Raw genomic sequence first — 11,990 nt, forward strand, 5'->3', positions numbered from 1 at the left:
TTCTCACAGTCGCCCCTGAATCCAGCCCCTGTGGGAGCCTCTCTTGCTTTGTCCTCAGCAGGAACACAGGAGGGAAGAAGAGGGAAGAAGAGGGAAGAAGGAGGGAACACAGAGCCAGAAGCCTCGGCTTCCCTCCCCGCTCACTGCAGGAGGAGATTCTGCGGATCATTATGCTAATGGTTTCGCTAATTTTATCCTATTCATCCCCACTGTTGCTGTGTGGCTAAGGGAGCAGACAGTACAGCTTGCTGCTTGTTATTCTCTTACGCTGCCGGTCAGCCCTTTGCTGGCTCATCAAACCTACACTCCCTTCTGTCTCCCAGTCTGTGGGTTTGAACTCCAGCTTCCTTATTTCTTTACCAGGCATCCTCTGCTCAAAGAATGATGATCTAAACTTAATTCAAGGCAGATGATTCTCGGTTTGTCACAGTGTTAGATGCCACTGAACCCACTGGAAATTCAAGGTATCTTATGTTGAAAAATGCAACTTAATACATTTGACCTATGAAGCTTCTTAATCCAGCAACAGTATATTAGAGCATGGGAGAGAGAGAGGAGGGAAAGAGGAGGGGAGAGGAAAGAGAAGAGAGAGGAAAACAGAGAAGAGAGAAGGGGAGAGAGAAGAGAGAGGAATGTGTTCCTTATTTTTTTTTTTTTTTGGGTCCGGTCGTGGGGCCTGAACTCTGGGCCTGGGCGCTGTCCCTCAGCTCTTCAGCTCAAGGCTAGCACTCTACCACTTGAGCCACAGCGCCATTTCCGGCTTTTTTCTTTTTGCTTATGTGGCGCTGAGGAATCGAACCCAGGGCCTCAGGCATACAAGGCAAGCGCTCTACCACTGAGCCACCTTCCCAGCCCCATGTGTTCCTTATTTTAACCTAGGAAAAAGATCAAGATTCCAAGGATGGTTTCCACTGACAGAATTTCATATTCACACCATCTTGAGTCACAAATATAAGTTAAACTTGAGTTTGTTAAGTATTTGGTACATTAAATATCAATTGGATCTGCTATATGCCAAAACGTTGTGCAAGGTTCAGAAATGAACAGAAGGCCTATGATCTTGTCAGATGAGTTGAGGTGCAGACATACCTCCCTGGGTTATTTCTTATTTAACTATATTAACTAACATTGGCGTACACGGCTTGGGACGTCACTGCTATTTTTTCTCTTTCTTTTTTGTGTACGGTGATAGGACTTGAACTCAGAACCTGAGCTCTGTCCTTGAGTTTTGTTTTGTTTTTTTGTTTTCTCAAGGCTAGCGCTCTACCACGTTGAGCCACAGCTCCATTTCCAGTTTTCTGGTGGTTCATTGGAAAAGAATCTCACAGATTTTCTTTGTTGTTTTTTTTTGGGGGGGTCTGTTCATGGGGCCTGAACTCTGGGCCTGGGCGCTGTCCCTCAGCTCTTCAGCTCAAGGCTAGCGCTCTACCACTTGAGCCACAACGCCACTTCCGGCTTTTTTCTTTTTGCTTATGTGGTGCTCTGGAATCGAATCCAGGGCCTCAGGCATGCAAGGCAAGCGCTCTACCACTGAGCCACCTTCCCAGCCCCTCACAGATTTTCTTGCTTGAGCTGGCTTTGAACTGTGATCCTCAGATCTCAGCCTCCTGAACTCCTGAGTAGCTAGGGTTACAGGTTTGAGCCACCAGCATCTGGCTTTTTTTTTTTTTTCTGGTCTATAAAACAGCTACATGGTAGGAACGTAGTCCTCCTCTTCCAGAGGGACATAGTACACTGGAGAACATTCTCAGGGACAGTGTCATCACCAGCACAGTATCAGGGCCTCTGCGGTTAGACATGGACGCCACCAGCTGTCAGAGGCTCAGTAACGCGGAACCCCAGTGGTCAGGGAGCCAGGAGATTGAATTCCTCAAACTAAAGAGTGTCCCAGTGACCCTGACCAAGTCCCTCCGCCTTTGGGCTATAGGTTCAAATGCCCTCTACAACTCTGCCTCTGTCCATTTCTCTCCTGGCTTTGCCCCTTCTCCTCCCTGCCCCCTTTTGACTCTTGACAAGTCGATCTTAGGCCCTGAAACGTGGTCCCATTCCTGTCTCTAGGATGAGGCTGGCTGTGTTTCTCAGCTAAAGCAGCACAAGTCCCTGCAGCCAGACTGCACCGCCCTCGAAATCTTCTTCATTTGCAATCCCAGTGGAAGGACACTGCAGGAAATGGGGACTTGGCCAGTTTTGTGACTTGTTCTAGTTATATAGCCAGCAAATGTTCACTGACTGAAAAAAAAATGAGCATTTGTTTAGGTCTCTACAGTTTTCAAAATGCTCTACCCCATTTGATTTAGGTCTTACTGTCCTATTAGAGTATGCAAAAATCATCGTCCTTCTCTCTTCCTGGCCCAGAGGTCCCATCTGAATTTGGAGACACAACTCCTTTCTCTCCTCCAGTCTCCTAAGAAAGCATGCTAGTGATAAAGCTGAAGAGATTCAAGGTCCAGATTGTGTCTCCTTTATGGTTTCTTTGTATTCTTTTACCTTTTATGCCATTGGAAGTCTTGTACTGAGTTATTCAGGGCATGTAATGTAACTGGGCCGGAGTGTAATGTAAATGGAATTATTTGCCATGGAAATACCCAGTCCAATCTCTCAGCAAATTGCAATTCCTACAACTAACTCCCCCTGGAAATTGCTTAAATAAATATATACCTTGTGTGAAAGATCTGCAGCAATTCAAAGAGAAATATTGAGTTTCTTTTTAGCACAAAGATAGATGGGCTCCACTCTGTGTCATAAAATTTAATTAGCAATCATTTATCAGAACTTGCTAATTGCCAGATTGTTCACTGTTTGACAGGTTGGGCTAAAGCAGTAAAACACTTCTCCAGAATGATAAATGTTTGAGAAGAAAGATGTGTTCTGTCTACTTTAAACATCCTACAACAGATACGTAAATTGAAACATTTCATGGAACCCCGTGGCAAGTGTTTTCATTTGTATGCATCAGTTCGCAAACTTAAATAAAAAACACTTCATAAAATTTAAAAAACACTTCATAAAATGCAAACTGGTTGCCACTTAAGGTATATATATGCACCAATGTGTGCGTTTATGTATGAATATATGTATAGAAGAAAATTAAGCAGGCTTTTATGCTGTGCCTGGTTAGGTAAATATGCATCAGGCTAAGCTTTCTTCTATGTTCAGGACTGTGATAGAACCGTCAGGCAAAGAAGTTATAGGAGAAGATTGAAGAAGCCTCACAAATCTGTCCCTGTGGTCCTGGGGGGGGGGTCCACCTAAAACCCCAGCACTCAGCAAAGCTGGGGTTTGAGATCAGCTGGGCTTCATAGCAAGACCTTATCTAAGAGAAAAAGAAGAAAGAAAGAAAAAAGAGAAATGACAGAGAGAGGGAGAGAGAGAGAGAGAGAGAGGGAGGGAGGGAGGGAGGGAGGGAGAGAGGGAGGGAGGGAGGGAGAGCGCATATATACAGGTTTGAATTAGAAATGTAGTAAATGCATACAGGATTCATAGGAGCTATAGAAATAGGGGACAGAGGCTAGGGATGGAGTAAGAAGGCTTTCTTGACTAGTAATCAATGTGAGCTCCGAGAGGACACAGGGTCTAAAAGGACAGAGGGAAGAAGGTCAGGGTGGAGGGAACAGAACAATGTCGATGAACTCTTCATGGTGAATCAATGCAGCATTAATGGCAGGTCCATATTCACACAGTCACACCTACACAATAACACACACACACACACGCGCGCGCACACACACACACACACACACACACACACACACACACACACACACACACACACACACACACACACACACACACACACACACACACACACACACACACACACACACACACACACACACACACACACACACACACACACACACACACACACACCTCCCAGGCACCACTGTTTGCCTTCCGCCATTCCTTTCGCCTAATGATGCCGGCCTTCCTGTCCACTCTGCAGCTCACCACAATTACATTCATATCAGAGCCAGGGCTGAGCTGATGGAAAGCTGCTCATCCATGTAATGAGGTTTCACTTATATTTTAGAAATGTGTCAGATAACTTGCTAAGAGACTGCAGTATTTTCCCCCCTCTTCTTCTCCTCCTGCTTGTTGAGAGAGAGAGAGAGGAGACAGCACTGGAGCTCTGGGCTTCAACCGCAGTGAGGGCAGCATCATCTTGCAGAAGAGATGCTCCAGCGGAAATCGTAATGAGCCCCGAGACAGTGGCGTGCAGGCTTCTCCTGCACATCGCACTGGGGTCTGATGGAACTGTGGGCCAGGAATCAACCCCACTCGACTTGGGGCTTGGGGAAGCATGCAAAGCTGTGTCGTTTTAGGTCCCAAACAGGAGTTTTCCATGACTCTCCCTGTATGCTGTACTGCTCATTAAAGAACCTTTCATTGGTGCAGGCTTTGGTGTAGCATGGTGAAGTCTGTTGTGGTGTTATTGTGTTAGTGATTGCAGTACTGGGGATGGAGTCTATGGTTTGGGTCTAAGGAGAAAAATGTGTTCAGAGCTGGCAAATTAGAAGATCTTCTTCCCCCAGCTCAAACAAACCGCACTATTAACTAGTCCTCATTCATAGAGAGCTAGTTTCCCGGCGAATGCTCCTAGGTATGGGGCAGGTAACAAGTTTCTATTTTATTTTACTTTATAAAATGATCTTTATGTCGTTGTACAGAGGAGGTGCCGTTTAGCACAGCAGTTTAGGAATCCAATACATCAAAACCTCTTGGAGGTTTTGAAGAGGCGCGTGGAACTCACGCTGAATGAAACACGATCACGTAGTTGCAGAGTTGGTCCTATTTAAAATCTCTGGGTGACCCAATGACATCCGCGTCCAGGGTCAAGTTCCACCCCTGCAAAGTTGATTTCACTCCGCACTGCGCATGCTCAGGATGTCAGGCAAACCATTGATAACATGGCTTTTTTCCCCCCTTCAATTTTTCTGAGGGATTAAAAAACCCTCATTGTGTAGCAGAGCCAGATGCCCAGGTCTTATGCCTGCAATCCTAGCTACTCAGGAGACTGAGATCTGGAGGAGCGTGGTTTGAGACCAACCTGGACAGAAAAGGCTGAGAGATTCCATCTCCACTACAACCAACGAGAAGCCAGGTTGGAGGTGTGGCCCAAGGGGTAGAGTGCCAGCAAGGCAAGCAAGTGGGAGGCCCCTGAGTTCAAATCTTGGTCTTCCCCCTGCCCCACCAAATGAATCAGCGTGAGTAATGCATGTTCACAGCACACGTATCTGTGCTAAGCAGTGGACGCTGAGCCCCTGCTCCTTCCCTACTCCTAAGCTCCAGGACTCTCTCTCCCTCTCCAGATGGAAATGACCCTCCCACAGGGTCCTTGCCTGTAGGAACCGAGGGCCGTATGTGTGTCCCTTCTGAAAACCTCAGGCATGACAATGTATTGCTTTCTCCTTCACTTTCCACCCTGTCTTAAAGATAGTTCCACAACGGAACCTCAAGAGCAACCTTACTCTTTTCATTGTAGTGAAATACACATAAAATTTACCTATGGATGCACTTTTTTTTTTTGGTCAGATGTGGGGTTTGAACTCGAGGCCTGGGCGCTGTCCCTGAGCTCTTTTGCTCAAGGCTAGCGCTCTACCGCTTTGAGCTACAGCGCTACTTCCAGTTTTCTGGTGGTTCGTGGGAGATAAGAGTCTCAGGGACTTTCCTGCCTGGGCTGGCTTTGAACTGCGATCCTCAGATCTTAGCCACCTGAGTAGCTAGGATTACAGGTGTGAGTCACTGGCACCCAGCTTAATGGACTCACTTTTAAGTGCTCAGTTCTATGGGAGAAAAGTCCAGGTAAGGAGTAAAGGAATTTATTCAGTCCCCCATTCCCCCCCCCCCCCCAAAAAAAATTAGGAGGCAAAGGAAAAACTCTGAAGGACAGGAATGGAAAACATTCCTTGTCTTGTGCTGTACTTGCTGGAGGGGGTGAGGGCAAATGAGGCCAAACTTCATCACATATGCGTGTGAAAATGGAACAATGCAGCTGGTTGGAATTGGGTCTGCTCAAGGCCCATGCTATGCATACCTGACATGTAAAACCCTCTTGCACAACTAATTGCTGCTAATAAAAAAATGTGTGTATGGGGGAAGAAAAACACAACTCCACCAGCTAGAAACCTGCTGGAAGGGTGCCTGGGAACAGGCCAAGCAGGTTTGTCCACGTCTGAGAAGGTTGCCAGGCTGGTAGAACGGGTTTCTTTCCCCCAATCTAATCTGTACTGTGTTATCAGACCATCTCAGCCCAGAGTGGTTCAGAGGTGAAGAGCATGTGTTTAGTCACGCGGGGTTGGGTTTATCTCCTGGAATGGCCCCTTCTGGCCTTGTGGCTTTCTGGGCCTTACTTTTATCTTCTCTAGATGATCAGGTTGGAATCCCCTTGAGAGTGTGGCCTCTGTGTGCAGGGACTGCTCAACGCAATCCAGCTGTTATTAATTATTAGTATGGTGATCGCTCTCGGCAGGCTGGGCACAGATTGTGCCGTCCTGACCCTGGTCGATCTTCTCCTGGGTTGGGAAGGTGGTATAATCAAGGCCAGGGCTGGTGTCAATATCAACGCTCTGTGTGTGTGTGTGTGTGTGTGTGTGTGTGTGTGTGTGTGTGTGTGTGTGTGTGTGTGTGTGTGTGTGTGTGTGTGTGTGTGTGTGTGTGTGTGTGTGTGTGTGTGTGTGTGTGTGTGTGTGTGTGTGTGTGTGTGTGTGTGTGTGTGTGTGTGTGTGTGTGTGTGTGTGTGTGTGTGTGTGTGTGTGTGTACTAACAGCACAGGGCAACCATTTCTCACCAGCCCAGGGCAGAGCTCAGGGCCCGTTTCCTCTGTCACTCAGCCCAACTCTGGTGCACACTGGTGAGGTTTTACACCACACACACACACACACACACACACACACACACACACACACACACACACACACACGCACACACACGTCAGCTTCCGCGGGCAAAGGCTTCGCTGAGCTGGAAGAAGCTATGCCCGGGGGGGGGGGTTGGGGGGGCATCTGATTACTTAAGGGAGCAGACTTTCTCCCCCAAGCTAATCAGGGTTGCCTGCCCAGGGCAAGATTGCAGAACAGAGGAGAAAGTTCTGGCATGTTTGGTGAAACCCTGGAGGCATTTTCAAAACACCAGCCCGCAGGGACTGGGGCTGGGTAGAGAGGGAAAGCTGGCTGGTGTCCGGGACTCCCACAGGAGCTGGGGAGTTCTGGAGAGTGTAGCTGCAGTAGGATGTCACGGGGTAAGCCAAGGGCAAGCTCAGAGGACCTGGCCGTTGAGTGAGCCGCTCGTCTGGCCTGATGTGGTGGGAGGAGATCATGGAGCTTCCTGCGCGTGTAACCCACATGACCGAAAGGCCGAGTCTATCCCAATCCTCACAGAACCACAGAGAGGTGGAGACATGGATCCAAGGACACAGAGCCTACATTGCCCCATTGTAGTAATGAATAAATGGTCACTAGCAGTACGTTATGGTTCTCCAATACAGGATACAGAACATGGCAATTCTTCCACAGGAATCTGAAACCATTTGGTTCTATAGACTATGCTCCAGGCGAGATGGATCGCTTCCTCCCCGCCCCCCCTTTCTTCATTTTTCCTTTTTTGGTGGTACTTTCTTTTTGGGTGGTACCCACTTGCTAGGCAGGTGCTCTACCGCTTGAGTCACATCCCCATCCCTTTTATCCTGTAATTCTTTTTAGCTACTTTTCATGCAGAGCCTTGAGTTGCTTGCACAGACCATGATCTTCCTACCTGTAATTGCCAGCAGCTGGGATTATAGACATGTACCACATGCCTGGCTTACTGTTGTTGAGACGGGAGTCTTGCTATTTGTTTGCCCTTAGCTCGCCCCTAACTGTAATTTTCTCGATTAATCTCTGCATCCTAAGTAGCTGGGATAACAGGCCAGAAGGCTCTCCGTTTGGTTTTCTTTAGGAAAACAGCCATCCATTTCCTTCTAAAGGCCACAAGGGAATGTGGAAGACGGGAAAACCCTTGGTAATATTTTCTTTTTCTTCTTGGCAAACAAGACAGGCCGCCATTGTGAAATCCATCCCTACACTTTCCAAGGGGCATCTTCCTATGGGGTGAGGTCCACGAAGAGGTCAGATCTGGTTGCCTCAAAATCGTGTCGAAAGAAGAATTTCCAGGTCGTAGGGTAGAAGGTATCGATCGCTTCCTGGTGGGTAAAATCTGGGTTCCACTCTGCCCTAGCAACCTGGCTCATTCTAAATCCCGCATGGCCTCCTTCCAAAACCACAGACAACTGGCACAGAACACATGAGGAATCTCCGAGACCGTAGCTAACATCTCAGTGAATCCTCACAGCGGCAGCTGCCGCCGATACCCATCAGGGCACAAGCTGTTGGAAAGGGATCATCAAGGAATAGGGTCCGTGCAGGGGAGGTGGCTCATGCCTGTGAGCCTGGCTGCTCAAGAGGCTGTGTGGGAAGGATGGAGGTTCAAGACTAGCCTGGGTAAGAGAGTTCACGAGATCGCTTCTGGACCTCTAGGTGGGAGAGAAGGCCCTGCCCCTGGCACCCAAACGGGAAGCTGAGATTGGGAGCTCCAGCAAGGACCAGGCAAAAAAAAAAACCAACAAAAAACAAAAACAAAGTCAGCAAGACTCCATCTCAATGGAAGAAGATGGATACGGTGGTATGCATGCATCATCCTTACGATGACAGAAAATCTAAATCCGGAGGACCACAGTCGGGGCACACACCCAGGAAGAGAGTCCTTATCGCAAGAATCATCCGTGCAGGGAAAAGGCTGGAGGTATGGTTTAAGCAAGAGAGCACAAAGTCCCGACTTCAAACACCAGTGCTGCCCACACAAACAACAATAACGAATGCAGAAGTGGGACCGAGATTCACACCCAGGTCTCCAGACACTTAGTGGAATTCTCTTTCCGTGGTACAACACCGCTCACCTCCCTGGAAAAATCATCACATCTCTCCCTCGGCTTCCGATTTCAACAATTTACTTTTGGAAGAGCCATTTCCTACGAATCTGCGCATGAAGATTATATACCACAAGGGACTAGAAAAATACAATCGGGAGAACCACAGATCCAACCTATGGATCCGACGTCTTCAGTCGAGTTGGGCCAAAGTGAGGCCGAATGCTCCTTGCCGTGAACAACAGAACGCTTGACGTGCAGACCTGGACATGTAAAAGCCGGTGGCAGGCGTATTGATGCCAAACACCATGCGTGTGCCGGGAGGAGACTGAGCACTGGGCTGCTTGCTCCGGGGCCAATTTGGAGCTAGTTGTCTGGGAAGAGGAAGCTTGCAAAGAAGTCTCTCCTCTTACCCTGAATAATTTAATTTGGGGTGTGTGTGTGGGAATCGTGGATTTTCTGCAAGGGAAAAATCCTCCCAAACACACACACACACACACACACACACACACACGCACGCACACACACACACACACACACACACACACACACACACACACACGTTTGTGTGCATCTTGGTTTTTCCATTGCCTGCAGGCCGGGTGCTTGTGAGAGGCTGCATGCTCTGCAAAGTTCTCTGCAGAGGGGCTGTGTCACACGTGTACCTCGCCCCCCTCTCCCGGCTTCTGGGGTGATGACTCCCCTGCCACCCCACACTGGAGCGCCAGGAGATGCTGCAGGAGCCCCCACCCCCACTCTCTGCTTTGTCCCATTCTCAACAGCAAACCCATGCTCCAAAAGAGCAAAGCATCCTGGGCATTCTGATAAAGCGGTCGGTGGGGTCCCAGGGCACGGGGAGGTCTTTCCAGATCACGGTCGCATCGCATGTCTAGGGGCCACCGGTGGCTTGTGGGACAATCGAGTGGCCCGCAGAAGCCGTCCTCCGGTGCGCAGTGGGGTCTCAGATAACCAACCCAGCCCCGAGGCCAGCCGCCCTTTGCTTTCAGTTCTGACAGGGTCGCGTTTGCTTCCTCGTGAGTGGGTGAGGCTCCACAGCCCCCCATTTCCTCTCCATTCCTCATGGGTTCCCTGAGCCCCGGTGCCCAGGGACTCTGCTCAGCCTTGGGTTCTGGTGGTGTCCAGAGATGACTTAGGGGCCATCTTCATGGACTTCTGTCCTGACTTGGGAGATGCAAGCAAGGCAGGCTCATCAACTGGTGACAAGCCTCGGGGAAAACCCTAGATGCGATCAGAGAGTGGGGTGTTGGATGCCCTGGTCCAGGAAAGCTTCCGCCAGAGGCCATGGCTGAGCTGAAAGCCAGTGGGAGAGAGAAAGCCCATTCCAGGACAAGTCCAGGGAGCTGCTCCCCGGCTTTGAAGGTGAGATCGAGTTCTCCATGGCCAAGGGGCTGGGCCAGCATCCCAGCCACAATCTCCCTTCCTCTGCCAAATAAGTTCACCACCTCCGGGCCTTTGCACGTTCCCTTCCTGAGCCACCAGGGACTCTGAGTTCTTCCTGGCATTGTGGAAGGTCTCATGTGGACTGGAGGGACCGGGGGAGTAGTGTCTCCCACAGCAAGAGTGAGGCTTGGGGGTCATCTATTCTGCCTGGAGAAAGGTGCCTTCCAATCCCAGCTTGTTCCTCCCCAGCTGAATCCCTCCCCAAAGACCCCTTTAACCACAGCCTCCTCAATGCACGGGCTGGGGGATCAGTTCCCCTCCCATGCCCTTACCCTCCCACCAGCAGTGAGAGGTAATGATGAGCAGCTGTCTCCACAGCGGCTGAGATGAAAGGACCTCCCACCATGCTTTGTGAATGCTATCACCGACTTTTACCACGGTTGTTTTTAATTAGGCATCATCCTAAAAACAGTTGCTTAGCTGTATTCTCCACCCCTTCCTGTTTTTCAAAGCCCCATGCAGTTATCTTCACCAACCTTGTGTAGAGACCCCTTGTCCATACACAATCAGCTCCCCAGATGGAGAAGTCAGGTAGCAGCGGCAGAGACTACCTGCAGGCAGCATGGGGTGCGGTGCACATCACTATAATAGAGCAACAGGTGCTCTCCTAAGCCAATCACCTGCAGGCCTTGGGCCTGGCGGCCTGGGCCACGGGCTAGCTTCCTCCATCGGTGGCTCAGAAGGGGGTTTTTCTAGGCTGAAGTTACTGATGGCTGGCTCTCGCCCCATGACCTAGAGTCCTGAGGTGGAGGGCAGGTTTAAAGTCTCTCTTTGAATCAGTATGCCTATCCCAGGCTAGCAAATGGTGGCAAGTAGCAGAGGAAGAAAGATCACCCTACAGCCTTGGCTTCTAGCAGCGTGCTTACCTCCTTTCTCCTGGGCACAAGGTCCACACGATTAGCCAGGGTGTCCTCCTTCTGGTGGGTGGGTCCCTCGCTCAAGGGGACGATCCAGATGCTTCTACCTCAGTTTCCCCCTCAGAAAGCCCAGGGGCAGCTTCCTTTCTTATCTGTGGCCGAGCAGACAGCTCCAGGCAGCTCTAGCTCAGCTTTTAACTGCACACACCTGAACACAGTCCCTCCTCCCTGATTTCCCCTCGGTCTGCTGCAAAACCTTGCTCAATCCCGCCCTCCCCATTCCATCCAGGCTGGGTTCCAAGCCCTGCAACCTCCACCCTCCACACACCACCCTCCACCCTCCACCTTTTTTTTTTCTCCCTTCTTGGCTCCTGGAAGGACAGGCCTGACCTGCTCAGGGCCTGCCGGAAGAGGTCAGATTGGGTCCCGGGAATGTGAGGAGGAACTTCAGCTAGAGTTAGTTAGCACTTCAGTGAGCACGAAGGACTTTGGCTGGACCATGGGGAAATGAAGAGCATGTATTTTTCCCAGGTGGGATTAGAAATTGACAGGCATGTGAAGAGCAGACAGACATCAGCAGAGAGGGGGCCTTTCTTTACCCAGCTGCCCACACAGGTTGATCTCTTTTACCCCGCCTTAGGGAGGCTCCAATTCCACTGCTGCCTTTGGCCAGGTTGAATCCTTACCTACAGGGATCCCCAGATTCGCTTGAGATGTGTGCATAGCTACCTTGTTCTCAATGGAGAGAATAAAGTGACAGGTCCCCTTCTGTC

The 11,990-nt window shown here is 49.8% G+C and overlaps 1 protein-coding gene across 1 annotated transcript in view; it reads right to left on the reverse strand.

The window, feature by feature from the left end:
* Positions 1-11,437, reverse strand: part of Atp10b (ATPase phospholipid transporting 10B (putative)) — a 143,239-nt gene extending 131,802 nt beyond the window's left edge. The window contains exon 1 of the mRNA XM_069993949.1: positions 11,227-11,437. The gene's annotated coding sequence lies outside the window, so the exon portion shown is untranslated. The remainder of the gene's footprint in view (positions 1-11,226) is intronic.
* Between the last annotated feature and the right edge of the window lie 553 nt (positions 11,438-11,990).

This window comes from Dipodomys merriami, unplaced genomic scaffold, assembly GCF_024711535.1.
Source record: "Dipodomys merriami isolate MVZ:Mamm:240054 unplaced genomic scaffold, mDipMer1.0.p SCAF_44, whole genome shotgun sequence".
Classification (NCBI taxonomy): Eukaryota; Metazoa; Chordata; class Mammalia; order Rodentia; family Heteromyidae; genus Dipodomys; species Dipodomys merriami.